Source organism: Elephantulus edwardii, unplaced genomic scaffold, assembly GCF_000299155.1.
Source record: "Elephantulus edwardii isolate Elephantulus edwardi_28Jun2011 unplaced genomic scaffold, EleEdw1.0 scaffold00041, whole genome shotgun sequence".
Taxonomy (NCBI): domain Eukaryota; kingdom Metazoa; phylum Chordata; class Mammalia; order Macroscelidea; family Macroscelididae; genus Elephantulus; species Elephantulus edwardii.
Genome location: NW_006399791.1, coordinates 10,738,732 through 10,750,993, shown reverse-complemented (window position 1 = coordinate 10,750,993; position 12,262 = coordinate 10,738,732). Strand labels below are relative to the sequence as shown.

Sequence of the window (12,262 nt, the reverse complement as noted above, 5' to 3'; positions counted from 1 at the left end):
GATTGAAGCTCAGCATCTCTGTAAATGGAACAACCTGCATGTGAAATAGTAGCACAGCATTAAAAAAAAAAAAATAAACAAAGATTCTCATCACTGGACCAATTGGCAGTATCATGATAGATGGTGAAGAGACTGAGATTGTCAACAACTTCAGTTTGTTTGCATCCACAATCAAGACTCTTGGTAACAGCAGCCAAAAAATTAAAAGACAAATTGCATTGGGAAAGTCTGCTGTCAGGGACCTCTACAGAGAATTGAAGAGCAAGGATGTCAGTCTGGAGACTTAAGGTGTGCCTAATTCAAGTCATAGTCTTCCCAATTACTTGCTAAGCCTCAAAAAGCTGGACAATGACAAGGGATGATAGAAGGAGAACTGATACCTTTGAGCTGTGGTGCTGGAGAAGAGTATTGAATATACTATGGATTGTTAGGAGAACAAACAGGTTTATCCTAGAGAGAGTGAAATCACAAAGCTCCTTGGAGGTAAGGATTCTGAAGCTTCCTCTGACATATTTTGAGCATGTTGCAAGGAGGGGCCAGTCCTTGGAGAGGGACATCATGTTTGGAAGGGTGGAGGGACAGCACAAGAGATGCAGACTCTTGTTGAGATGAATTGACTCAGTGACTGGGATAGTGGGGGTTGATGTGTCAGAGACAATAAGGTTGACTCAGGATACAGCCGGGTTCAGAGCTATTGTACAAAGGATCTCTAGGAGTCACAAGCGACTCGATGGAACATCCCACAACAACAACGACAAGCAAAGTATTGTGCAATGGCCAAGGGTTAGAAAATAAATATGAGAAAATATGTTCAACATTTTTCAAGATGAAATTACTTTAAAAAAAAATTTAAAGGCAGCTTGGTGCTAAGGATACTTCAAAAACTGTTGGAAGAGGGGTTTTCTTAAAAAAAATATTAATTTCAATGAAAATTTACAGAGACTTTGGATTCCATTTATTCATTGTTACACTTTTCTCCTCTCCTAACCTTCCCCCCTAGTACACTACCCACTTGGAAAAGTAAAAGAAAAATTCTTTCATTGTTTTACAATCCCTCCCCCGAGGTCCATTCCATTATGCAGCCTTCGTTCTGGACTCCTGTCATGACAATAATACCTAATCACATATCCCTTTTAAATAGTTTTCTCCCTCATCTGTTTCAATGTAGTATACATTATTGAACCCATCTTTCTCAGTCTCCCCACCAAACCCCGAGGTCAGTCCTGTTTTACAACAATGGCACCATGTAGTATCTGTCATTTTGTGGCTGAGATACTTCACTCAGCATAATGTCTTCCAGGGTCACTCATTTTGAATAATATTTCATGAGTTCCTTGTTTTTCAACGCAGCGTAATATTCCATTGTTGAATATACAACAGATTCTCTATTCATTTGTTTGTTGATGGGCACTTAGGTTGTTCCAACTCCTTGCTATTGTGAACAAAGCCCCAATAAACATGGGTGTGCATGTATCTGCTTGGATGGTGGTTATGATATCTTTGGGGAATATTCCCAGTAGTGGAATTGCTGGGTCAAATGGTATCTCTATTTGCAACTTTTTGAGAAAGCGCCATACCACCTTCCACAGTGGTTGCACCATTTTACACTCCCACCAACAGTGAATAAGGGGTCTCCACAACCTCACCAGCATTTGTTGCTTGCTGTTCTGTTAAATTTTGCTATTCTGACTGGGGTGAGATGATAGCTCTTAGTTGTTTTGATTTGCATCTCTCTCAGAGCTAGGGATTTTGAACAATTCTTCATGTGCTTATTGCCATCTTCTTTGGTGAAGTGTCTGTTCATATCCTGTGCTCATTTTTTTATTGGATTATTTACCTTTATCTTGTTGTGGTGCTCAAGTATTTTATAAATATCTGGATATAAGTCCCTTATCTGATATGTCATTACCAAATACTTTTTCCCAGTCTGTGGCTTCCCTTTTTACCCTGTTGGAGAAGTTTTTGGATGTGCATAGGGATTTGATTCTTAGAAGATCCCATTCATCTATTTTATCTTCTGGTTGTAGGAAACTGTTGAAAGAGTAACCAGTGGAGTACTACCAGAAGTTCAAGCTGTACTCATTATAAAACATGGAATGAAGAATATCATTGCTGATGTCAGATAGAACCAGATAGAAAACAAAGAAATTAATAACAAAAATAAAAATTTACCGATGTTCTGACTATGTAAGCATTTGACTGGATAGATAATACTAAATTATGGATAAAACTCAATAACAACCTGAATTATGCAAATGACACAACCTTGCTTGTTCAAAGCTAAGAAGGCTTGAAACACTTGCTGCATAAAATCAAAGATTACAGTCTTCAATATATATATCTCCACATTAAGAAGACAAAAATATTCACCATTGACAAAAGCTAGACATTGTCGGTGGTTCTTCTTGCTTGTATCCACAATTGACAATCTTTGTATCAGAAGCCAAGAAATCAAAAGATGGATTGCACTGGGTAAATCTGCTGTCAAGAATCTAAAGAGTTAAAAAATAATGTTGTCAATTTAAAGACTAAGGTTGCCTGATTCAAGTTATGTTCTTTTCAATCGTTTGCTATACATCTGAGAGCTGGACAATGACTAAGAATGACAGAAGAAAAATTGGTACCTTTGAGTGGTAGGGATGGAGAAAGTATTCAATAACTTCTTCCCTGCCAAGGGGGCAGGGGAAATGTCTGGAATAAAGTGCAGCCAATGTGTTCATTGAAAGAAAGAATAGTGAAGTTCTATCTCACATACTTGGGGTATGTTGCTGGGAAGGACCAGTTATTGGAAAAGGATATCATATTGGAGAAAGTAGATGGTCAGTGATAGAGAGGAAAACCTTCAAAGAAATGGATTGACACAGTGATTATAACAACAGGCTCAAGTATATCAGGGATGATGAAGATGGCAGAGGAGAAGACAAGGTTCAGAGTCATTGTTCATAGAGTCATCATGAATCATAATCAACTCGGCAGCATCTAACCACAATTGTGCTCATGGAGAACTTGTGCTTAGACCAAGAAGCACTTATTTGAACAGGACAAAGGGATATTATTAAGTTTCAAACCAGGAAAGATGTATTTTAAGGTTGCATCCTCTTAATAGGTCTCTTCAGTATTTTAGTACATCTGTTCGATTTATTGTTATTGCTATTAGGTGCCATTGAGTTATATACAATTTATATACTCTGTGAACAAAGGATCTGAACCTATTTCCTGTCCACCCTTTTGATCTCTAATATGGTTGAGATCATTGTTACAGTCACGGTATCAATCTATCTTCTTAGAGGCTTCTTCTCTATCTTTGTCACCCTATCTTTCCTGGAATAATGTCTTTTTCCAAGGACTAACCCTCTTCTGATAACCCGCCCAAAGAGTGTAAGATGAAGTTCCACCACTCTTACCTTTAAGGAGCACCCTAGTTGCACTTCCTCCAAGGACAGAAGTGTTTTTTACTTTGGGAAGTCTATGGGGTATTCAGGACTCTTCTCCAACACCACAAATCAGTGGCATCGGTTTTCCTTCTATCATCCTTATTCTTTGTCAGATGCATAGGAAGGAACTGAAAATACCATGGCTTGGATCAAGCACACCTTAGTTTTATAAATGGTATTGTTGTTTTCAGCACTTTAGAGGTCTTCGACAGCAGATTTTCTCAATCTTTTCTTTTCTTGACTGGGGTTACCCTTGGTGTTTATCGTGAATCTTAAAAAAAAAATGAAATTGTTGACAATTTTAGTATTTTCTAAATATGTCACAATATTGCCTATTGGTCCAGTAAATGAGGATTTTGGGGGTTTTTGCTGTTGAAATGTAATCCATATTGAAGGCTGTAGTCTTTGATCTTCTTAAATAAGTACATCAATTCTTCGCTTTCAGCAAGTTAGTCTCATCTGTATAACAGGTTGTTGATGGGTCTTCTACCAATCCTGTTGCCACATTATTCTTCATATAATTAAACTTCTCAAATTATTTTTCAGCATGCAGATCAAATAGGTATGGAGAAAGAGCACAACATTGACACATACCTTTCCTGAGCCAATGTATACACTGAGTAAATAACTCAAGAAACTGCCCTTAATGAAGAACAACGTGACATCAAGATTGGAAGAAGACTCACTAACAACCTGTATTGTGCAGATAACACAATTTTGCTTGGAGAGAACAAAGAAGATTTGAAATATTTACTGATGAAGTTTCACAACTATAGACTACAGTTTGCTTATAGATAAAATACAGATTGCAACTCAAAATAAAATAACAATTCTCACAACAGGGAGAAAAATCATGATAAATAGTGAAAAATGTGATGTGATCAAATATTTCATATTTTGAGTTCCAAATTGGCATCCTTTGAAATATCAGCCCAGAAATCAAACCACATAGCACATTAACCAAATTTGTTGTTAAGGACGTCATTAAAAGACTAAAGAAAAGATGTAATTTTGAGGTCTCAAAACAGAATATTCTCTATCACTTCATACGCATGTTAAAGTTGGACAATGGTGAGAAACTCAAGCATTAATATCTTTGAACTGTAGCACTAGTGGAAGAATATTGACAACAAAAAGAGAAACAACTCTACTATGAGAGAAGTGCAACCTGAATGCTCCTTAAAAGTACGTGCAGGAGCTCTGGTGGCCTCGTTGCAAGAAGCCACACCACGATCCCAGAGGGGAGTGCTTTGAATCCACCAGGTGCTCTGCTGGAGAAGGAGGAACAATCTCCTCCTGTACCAGTCAGAACTGATTTGACGGTACACACAGAGAAAATAAAAAAATAATTTTTTTTTAAAAAAGCATGTGCCGTGATACTCTGCCTTGTATATTTTGAACAAGTTATGAGGAGAGGTCAGTCTCTCAAAAAAAGAAATCATAGTCAGTAAAGTGGATGGCTAGAAAAGGAGACTCTCAATAGGAGAGATTAAAACAGTGACTACAGCAATGGATTTAAGCATAACAGAGATTGCATAGGATGGGGTAACATTTCCTTCTGTGTGCATGAGGTTATTATGGATCAGAGTTGACTGGACGTAACTTTAAACTACAACACAACATACATATACATGCACATCTGTCTACATTATCTATTTTTATAGTCCATGTATGTTATAAATTAAAAAGTATGGAGAACGAAGATTCTGCAACCGGAAGAGCATGGCCAAGCCTTGTGGGGTGCACCTGAGTGGGGAGGTCCACAAACAGGTCTTCAGACAAAATCTCTTCCAGGAGGCTGGGGAATTTCTCTGCACATTCTTGCCACAGAGGTAATATACCTGAATCAATTCTTGAAAGAGGACTCCTTCAATGTGACTGACCTAACTTCCCTTCGGGCTCCACTAGATATCCTGATCCCAGACCCCCCATCTAAGGATGATGAGATGGAACAGACAAGCAGGAGAAGAAAGAAGTCCCTAAGTGTGGCTTTCTCCCTGGAAATGAGAAGGTATTGCCCTGTTGCCATCGTTAAGCCAGAAGTCTGGACACTCAAAGAGAAATGCATTCTAGTGATCAAGTGGATCCAGCATCTGATCCCCAAGATTGAAGATGGAAATTACTTTGGTGTGGCAATTCAGGAGAAAGTGCTGGAGAGAGTGAATGCAGTCAAGACCAAGGTGGAAGCCTTCCAGACTACCATTTCCAGTTACTTTTTAGAACGTGGGGATGCAGTGGCCAAGACTTCCAAGGAGACCAAGCTCTGGTACATGAACAAGATGAGGCGATCTATGGGGAGCTTATAGCCATGGTGCTGGACCTGAGGACTTTCATACTGAGCTTTATCTTACCATTAACAGCAACCTGGAGAAAATTGTCAATCCAAAGGGAGAAGAGAAGCCATCTATGTACTGAGCTCCTGAGTAGAAGGGAATTAAATGACTTGGACTCTGTGTGGGGAAAAAAATTAGAAAGTATGACGTTAGGCTGATTCCTGACATTCCAATCTAATGCCATAGGTTTTTATTCTAGCTTTTTTCCTTTCTATATACATAACTCTCTTTTCTACCATGGAGAATCATAGTTCTCATTATCCTCTATTTACATCTTTATGCAGCCTTAAGTCCACTCACTTAAAAAGACATTGTGTTTGGTTCTGGATCAGCAAAATGAGGGAAACTTTCCATGGGCTGCATTGACGCAATGGCTGCAACAGTGGGCTCAAACCTACAAACAATAATGAAGATGGTGAAGACGTGGTCAGGGCTTGAGTCTGCTGTGAATGACCTTGTCAGGATTTTTAACTGACTCAGCAGAGTCCCTGGGAAAGGATATCATGCTTTAAAAGGTGGAGGGTCAGCGAAGGAGCAGAAGACCTTAACAAGATGGATTGACACAAACTGTAGCAACAGCCTCAAGAATGCCAGAGATGACGAGGTGGTAAAGTTCAGAGGGATTGTTCATAGGGTTGCTATGAGTCATAGTAGACTTGACGGCGCCTAACAACAACAACAGAAATCGACAAAGCGGGCAAGCTCATTTAAAGTAGTTTTGGAATTGATAACCCTTAACCCTGTTTAAAAGAATCTATTGATTATAGTTCGATATTTGTATACAGTTCTGTCTTTATCCTGACAGTGTATAGTTCATTTATTGGGCCAAAATTTCTCTTCTTTCTCAGAGTGCTTCTATCTCTGTTTCTTTTTGGTTTTGTTTCTGCAACAGGAATGGCCACTTTACTTTGATAAGTGAATGTTGCTTGAATACTACAAATCACCCTGGAACAAATAGTTCCCTCATAGCAACCCTTATTTCATCTTAAATTGTTTCCTTTTTCTCTGGGCTCCTCCAATCAAAATGCATGTAGCATAAGGGTAAAAGGGTGATCTCACACCATTCTAATCTTCCACGGAGCCTTCTAGATAAAACACATAAATCTTTGTGGAATCAATGAAAATAGCCCTACAGTCAGAGAAAAGTGGCACAGATGATTAAAGGGATGGGGAAAAAAGAGGCTGAGAGAATGCACTCATATCTCTTACAATTTTTCCAGTAATTTTTAGTTCTTTCCAATAACTGTAATATTGGATCTATATATCTTTAATGTCCATGGTTTCTATTTGATCTTCACAACATCCATGGATTGTTGAAAGGTAGGCATGTGTTCCCATCTTACAAAGGAGAGAAAATTGGGGTTCAAATAGATGAAATAACTGTCCAAAGCATTCTTATTAATAAGTTAGTGGGACCAGAAGGGAGCTTTCATGGAATAAAATTATTTTCTTTTTAATTTTAAAAAATCTGCTTCAAATGCACCTGCTTACTGTAACAAATCAGGTAATTCAGAGAAGCACATGTAAGCTTTGTATTCTCTTCCCCCTAAAGTCGCTAATGTCCTGTATAATTTTGTCTTTTTAAAAGGTGGGGAGTCTTGAAACTATCACAGTACCCAAAATTTCAGAATTATAAGACACCTGGTCCATATTCGAATAAGACAACTGAAGCAAAGACACTTCTCATCATGCCTGTTTGATGTTCTAACTCAGTGGGTACCTAGTGTTTGGTAGAGATGAACTTTCAATGAAGACTGTTCAGTCAGTGGGGGTTCTATAGTCTGGAGCCCCCATAGCTCTTATCAATGACTTCTAAGTTATTTCTGAGTCTCATTTTGCCTTTCTGTAAAATGAGAACTATGAGATACCAAATGTCACCAGCGGTTTGAACTTACTCTGAGGCACTTCAGAGGACAGGATTGGTGACCAGCTTCCAAGAGTGTCACAGCCCTGAAACCCTTCTGGAGAACCTCTGCCTTGCATTGGGGTTCCCATGAGTCAGAATCCACTAGACAGCAACTGACACACTCCAGAGCCAACTGTCCTGCAGAAAGAAATGACGCACACACAAACATGAAACAGGAGTCATAGCCTAGTTGCACTCTGCAGTTTCTTCAGTTGGATAAATTGATGCTAGAAAGCTTCTTTCCTTGTCTTCCTTAAGAAGGCAGCTGTGGTGGCCTAGTGGCAAGGCACTGGACTGCAATCTCAGAGGCACTCAGTTCAAATCCACCAGCTAGTGTGCTGGAGAAGGATGGGCAGTCTCCTCCTGTATGAAATACTGTCTCTGAGAACCACAGGTTCAGCTATGAGTTGATTCAAAATCAGTGACACACAACATATAACAGCTTTCTTGAGAACGTTTTGCATTCTCAGTCCACGCCCTGCAGGGGAGGCTGTGGAGGGAGGGGAGGGACAAGAAGTTGCAAAGGTTGTCTCAGATTCTTGGGCAGCACCTGCTTTATCTGTAGAGTCAAATAACCCAGGTAACAAACCCTTGGCTTTTAACTAGCCATCCTCCCTCAAGCATCCCCATTTTTTTTCTTTTCTTTTTCTGTCAGATGTCTGCTCTAGCAGCCAGCATCCTGGTGGGGGGCTAGTGACATCCAGTTCCGGTCCAGTGAGGGAGGAAGCTCAGCTCGCCGGTCTCCAGAGAAGGCTCAGGTTCTTACAGCATGCTTCACTCTCGGCTTCCTGAATTTGAAAGCAGTACAAAGCAAGCACCATATCTGAGGAACCCGTGACATCTGTAATCCAGTACAGAGGAAAGACAACTGCTCAGGGAAACTTTTCTTCAGCGGTTCATACAAAGTGAGGCTATGAATATCAATTCCAGCAACCATCTCCCCTTACTGCGAATTAGCAAAAAAATCATGGAATCAAGACTTGAATTCTAGTACAGTCTCTAATGTTCTCCAAAGCTTTAGACAAGTGTGCTTCCTCCCCTGAGTATCCCTGCCAGCCATCATGGAAGGAGCTGTTCGGGCTATCTGATGTTTATATCATGTCTAGTCCGTGTGCACTAAGAGTCCATGCTAAGACTGTTACAGTTTAGATTTTGACACAGCCTTGTGTGACCTATATAGTCTTCTCTCTCCCCACATGCCTGGACTGGACTTGTGCCCTGGGCTAGAGTCTGGCTTTATTAATCATTAGATCATTGGATTGCAGTTTAAAAAAGTCCAGCCAGGCCTCTAATCACCTTTGTTCATATAAGATCAGGGTATCTATTTTCTCACAGATTAAAATGAGTGTTACTCCTGGCGGTGAGTACATCACATGTTGGGCTGCTAAGCAAAAGTTCAGCAGTTCAAATCCACCAGTCACTCTTCAGAATAGGGATGGACAGTCTCCCTTCATAAAATGACAGGTTCAAAATCCCTCCAGAATTGCTGGCCACTACCACTGAGAAAACAGAGCACTTGTAAATTAAATAAACAATATGAAAATTACTGGTAAAGGGAGCAAAGCCATACAAAGGCTGATCCATTCACAGAAGTAGAGTTTTCATTTTACTTGCTAAGTCAATGGTCCTCAATGAGATGAACAGACCCAGTGTCCAGACTAAGAGCAGAGATCACTTGGTGGGCTCAGGATAGGGCAGTTTTGTTCTGTTGAACATGGACTTGACTTGACAACAGTTAAGAATAGCAAATAAATTGTCAGTCTCAGGCCATAGAAAACCAAAACCAAAACGAAACAAAAAGCCCACTACAAGGTCACTGTTGTTGTGTTGTTGTTAAGTGCCGTCGAGTGGTAGGCAACTCATAGCGACCCTATGAACGAAAGTCCTCAACAAGAAGGTCACTAGGAATCAGTAAATGCAGCCAGGGTGCATCTCAGAAGAGCCAGGATAGTGAAACTGCATCTCACATACTTGGATGTGTCATCAGGAAGGACCAGACCTTAGAAAAACACATCATGCTTGGAAATGTGGAAGGTTAGAGAAAGAGAAACAGACTCATGACAAGAGAGATTGAAACAGCGACTGTAGCAATGGTTAGACCATGGCAGAGAGTGTGAAGACGGCACAGGATCGGGCAAGTTTCCAATTTGCTCATAGGGTTAGAACCAGTCATAGTCGACTCGATGGCACATAACAGCAACAACGAATCAGAATCAATAGCACAGCAGTGGATAATTACAATGAGGTAAGTTTCACCAACCCAGGGTCATAGCGTGGCCTAGTGAGCCAGTGCACCCAGCATACTCATGTACTAACTGAAAGATCAATGGTTAGAGTCCACCCAGGACCTGCTTGGAATAAAGTCCTGGTGATCTACTTCCAAAAAGTCAGTCATTGAGGACACTGTGAGCAGGGTTACTCTGACCCACAGAGAGTTTGTCCTACAGCAAATGCTTCTTTATTCTTTTCTTTTCGTGTTAGTAGAGTCTTTAAATTTTTATAAGCAAACTCTAGGGGATATTTTTCAACCAGTCTGCCTACCTTTCCCCTGTCCCCATTCCTATTATATGTTGTTACTCACCCTGGCAAGATGGTTAAAAGTTTAGTTCAGTAGCTCTCAACTAGGGTCTCTAGACCTGTCGTGATTCATGAAGGCAGACACAGAGGTTCCTGAGTTAGATTTCCAACAGCCTGACACAACTTGTATATTTTCCAAGAAAAGGCTACACAGGTTAAATCGAATGCCAAGTTGTTTAGCTTTGGGGCCATATCCTATGTGACACATTCATTGTGTAGAAGTTGAAAGACTGGAAGAATTATGTCTTTGATAAGAAAGAAGGGAGAAACATTATTAGATGCATTATTAAATGCTGGTTGCTCATTAGTTAAACCATTTTAAGGTATGTGTTCCATGTGAGAGGAATAACGAGAAGGAGTCTTGATAGTGAAGACCTTACGATCCCAAATCAAGCTGGCTACATTTTTAACCCACAAGGCTTCCATTAGAATTTCAGCTTGGTTACAGAGAATTGAATGAGATGATCAATCCAGCTGATTCCTTCTTTTTGTGATTTGTAAACCTGTTGTAGAGGAAATCCACTGAGGTGTCTAGATAATTACTTCTCAAACTGAAGAGCTTTAGAGACATTTTTTACAGATCTAGTTGGTTCATATAGTTTGTGCTTGATTGCTAACTCAAAGGTTAAATAAAGGTTTGAATCCACACAGCAACATTCTAGAGGCAAAGCTCTGGGGATCTTCTCTTCCGATTACAGCCCAGGAAACCCCCCAGAGCAGTTCTACTCTATAATACACAGAGTTTTCATGACTTATAAACTTACTGGATGACAACTAACCACAAAGGAATGCTAAGGGAATTAGGGAAATTAGATTTACAGCATAAAGAAATTGTGAGTTCCTGAAATCTGCTCACATACCAGGAGAAATGGGCCACTGTATGGTTTGGTTTTTGTTTTTTGTTTGTTTTTTTGTTTTTGTTTTTGTTTGTGTGTGTGTGTGTGTTTATGTGTGCAAGGGATGAGGGCCTAGTTAAAAATTAGCTGTATATTTCAGTGCCTGATGGATCAGTATAGGTTGTGGAATACAAGGCTGAATACGGGAATGTGGTGAGGATGTGAGTATAAGTGGACAGGCATATGCATGTATACAGCTGTGAGTGGATAGACAGGAAGGAAATAGAAGTAGAAGAGTTCCCTGACATAAACATTCTAGAGAAACTCTTCCCAAGGTATCTGCTGAGTGGATCTCAAATACTCCAAGTGTATGATTTCATCAATTCTAAATAAATGAAGGTTAAATCAAGTTCACTTTTAAGGAATGGCGTAAAATAAAGAGTCTAATGTGACAGAATCTAGTAGGAGGATGTTGATCATGTCTTCTTGTCCAAGCTATAATGGTCAGTTTTATGGGCTCACGCTTAGAAGGCCTAGTCTATGGTACAAAGAGATTGCCAAAAACAGCCAGAAATGCACAATGTGGAGAGGATAAAATTGGTGAATGGAACTTTCTAAAGAGTAAATATAGCATCAAAGTCATTTTCCAACAGAGTGAAAAGAAAACCTACTGACTGGGGGGAAAAAGTATTTGGAAATACCATTTCAGCAAAGGTCTCACATTGAAAGATTTTGGAATCGTACATGGCCTCCACAAGACTGATAACACAATTACAAAATAGGTAAAAAACATGGAAAGAATTTTCACAGAGGAAGATATTTGGATGGCCAACAGACACATGAAGAAATGTTCAAAATCACTAAGTGCAAATCAAAACCACAATGAGATTTCATCTCACTCCAGTATCAGTGGTAAAGTTCAACAGGACAGCAGGTAATAAATGTTGGAGAGGATGTGGCAAGATAGCAACTCTTTTATATTATTGGTAGGATTGTCCAATGGTATAATCACTCTGGAAAGCAGTTTGGTGCTTCCTCAAAAAGCTGAACATAGAAATCCCATATGATCCAGCTATTTTACTGCTTGAAATATACCCCGAGAAAGTAAGAACTGAGGCACAAATGGAGAGTTGTGCACCAATGTTTATAGCAGAATTATTCATCATCGCAAGAACA

The 12,262-nt window shown here is 39.7% G+C and overlaps 1 pseudogene; it reads left to right on the top strand.

Annotated features, from left to right (window-relative positions):
• Positions 1–5,156: 5,156 nt before the first annotated feature.
• LOC102850270 lies at positions 5,157–5,849 on the top strand (annotated as a pseudogene).
• Positions 5,850–12,262: the final 6,413 nt, after the last annotated feature.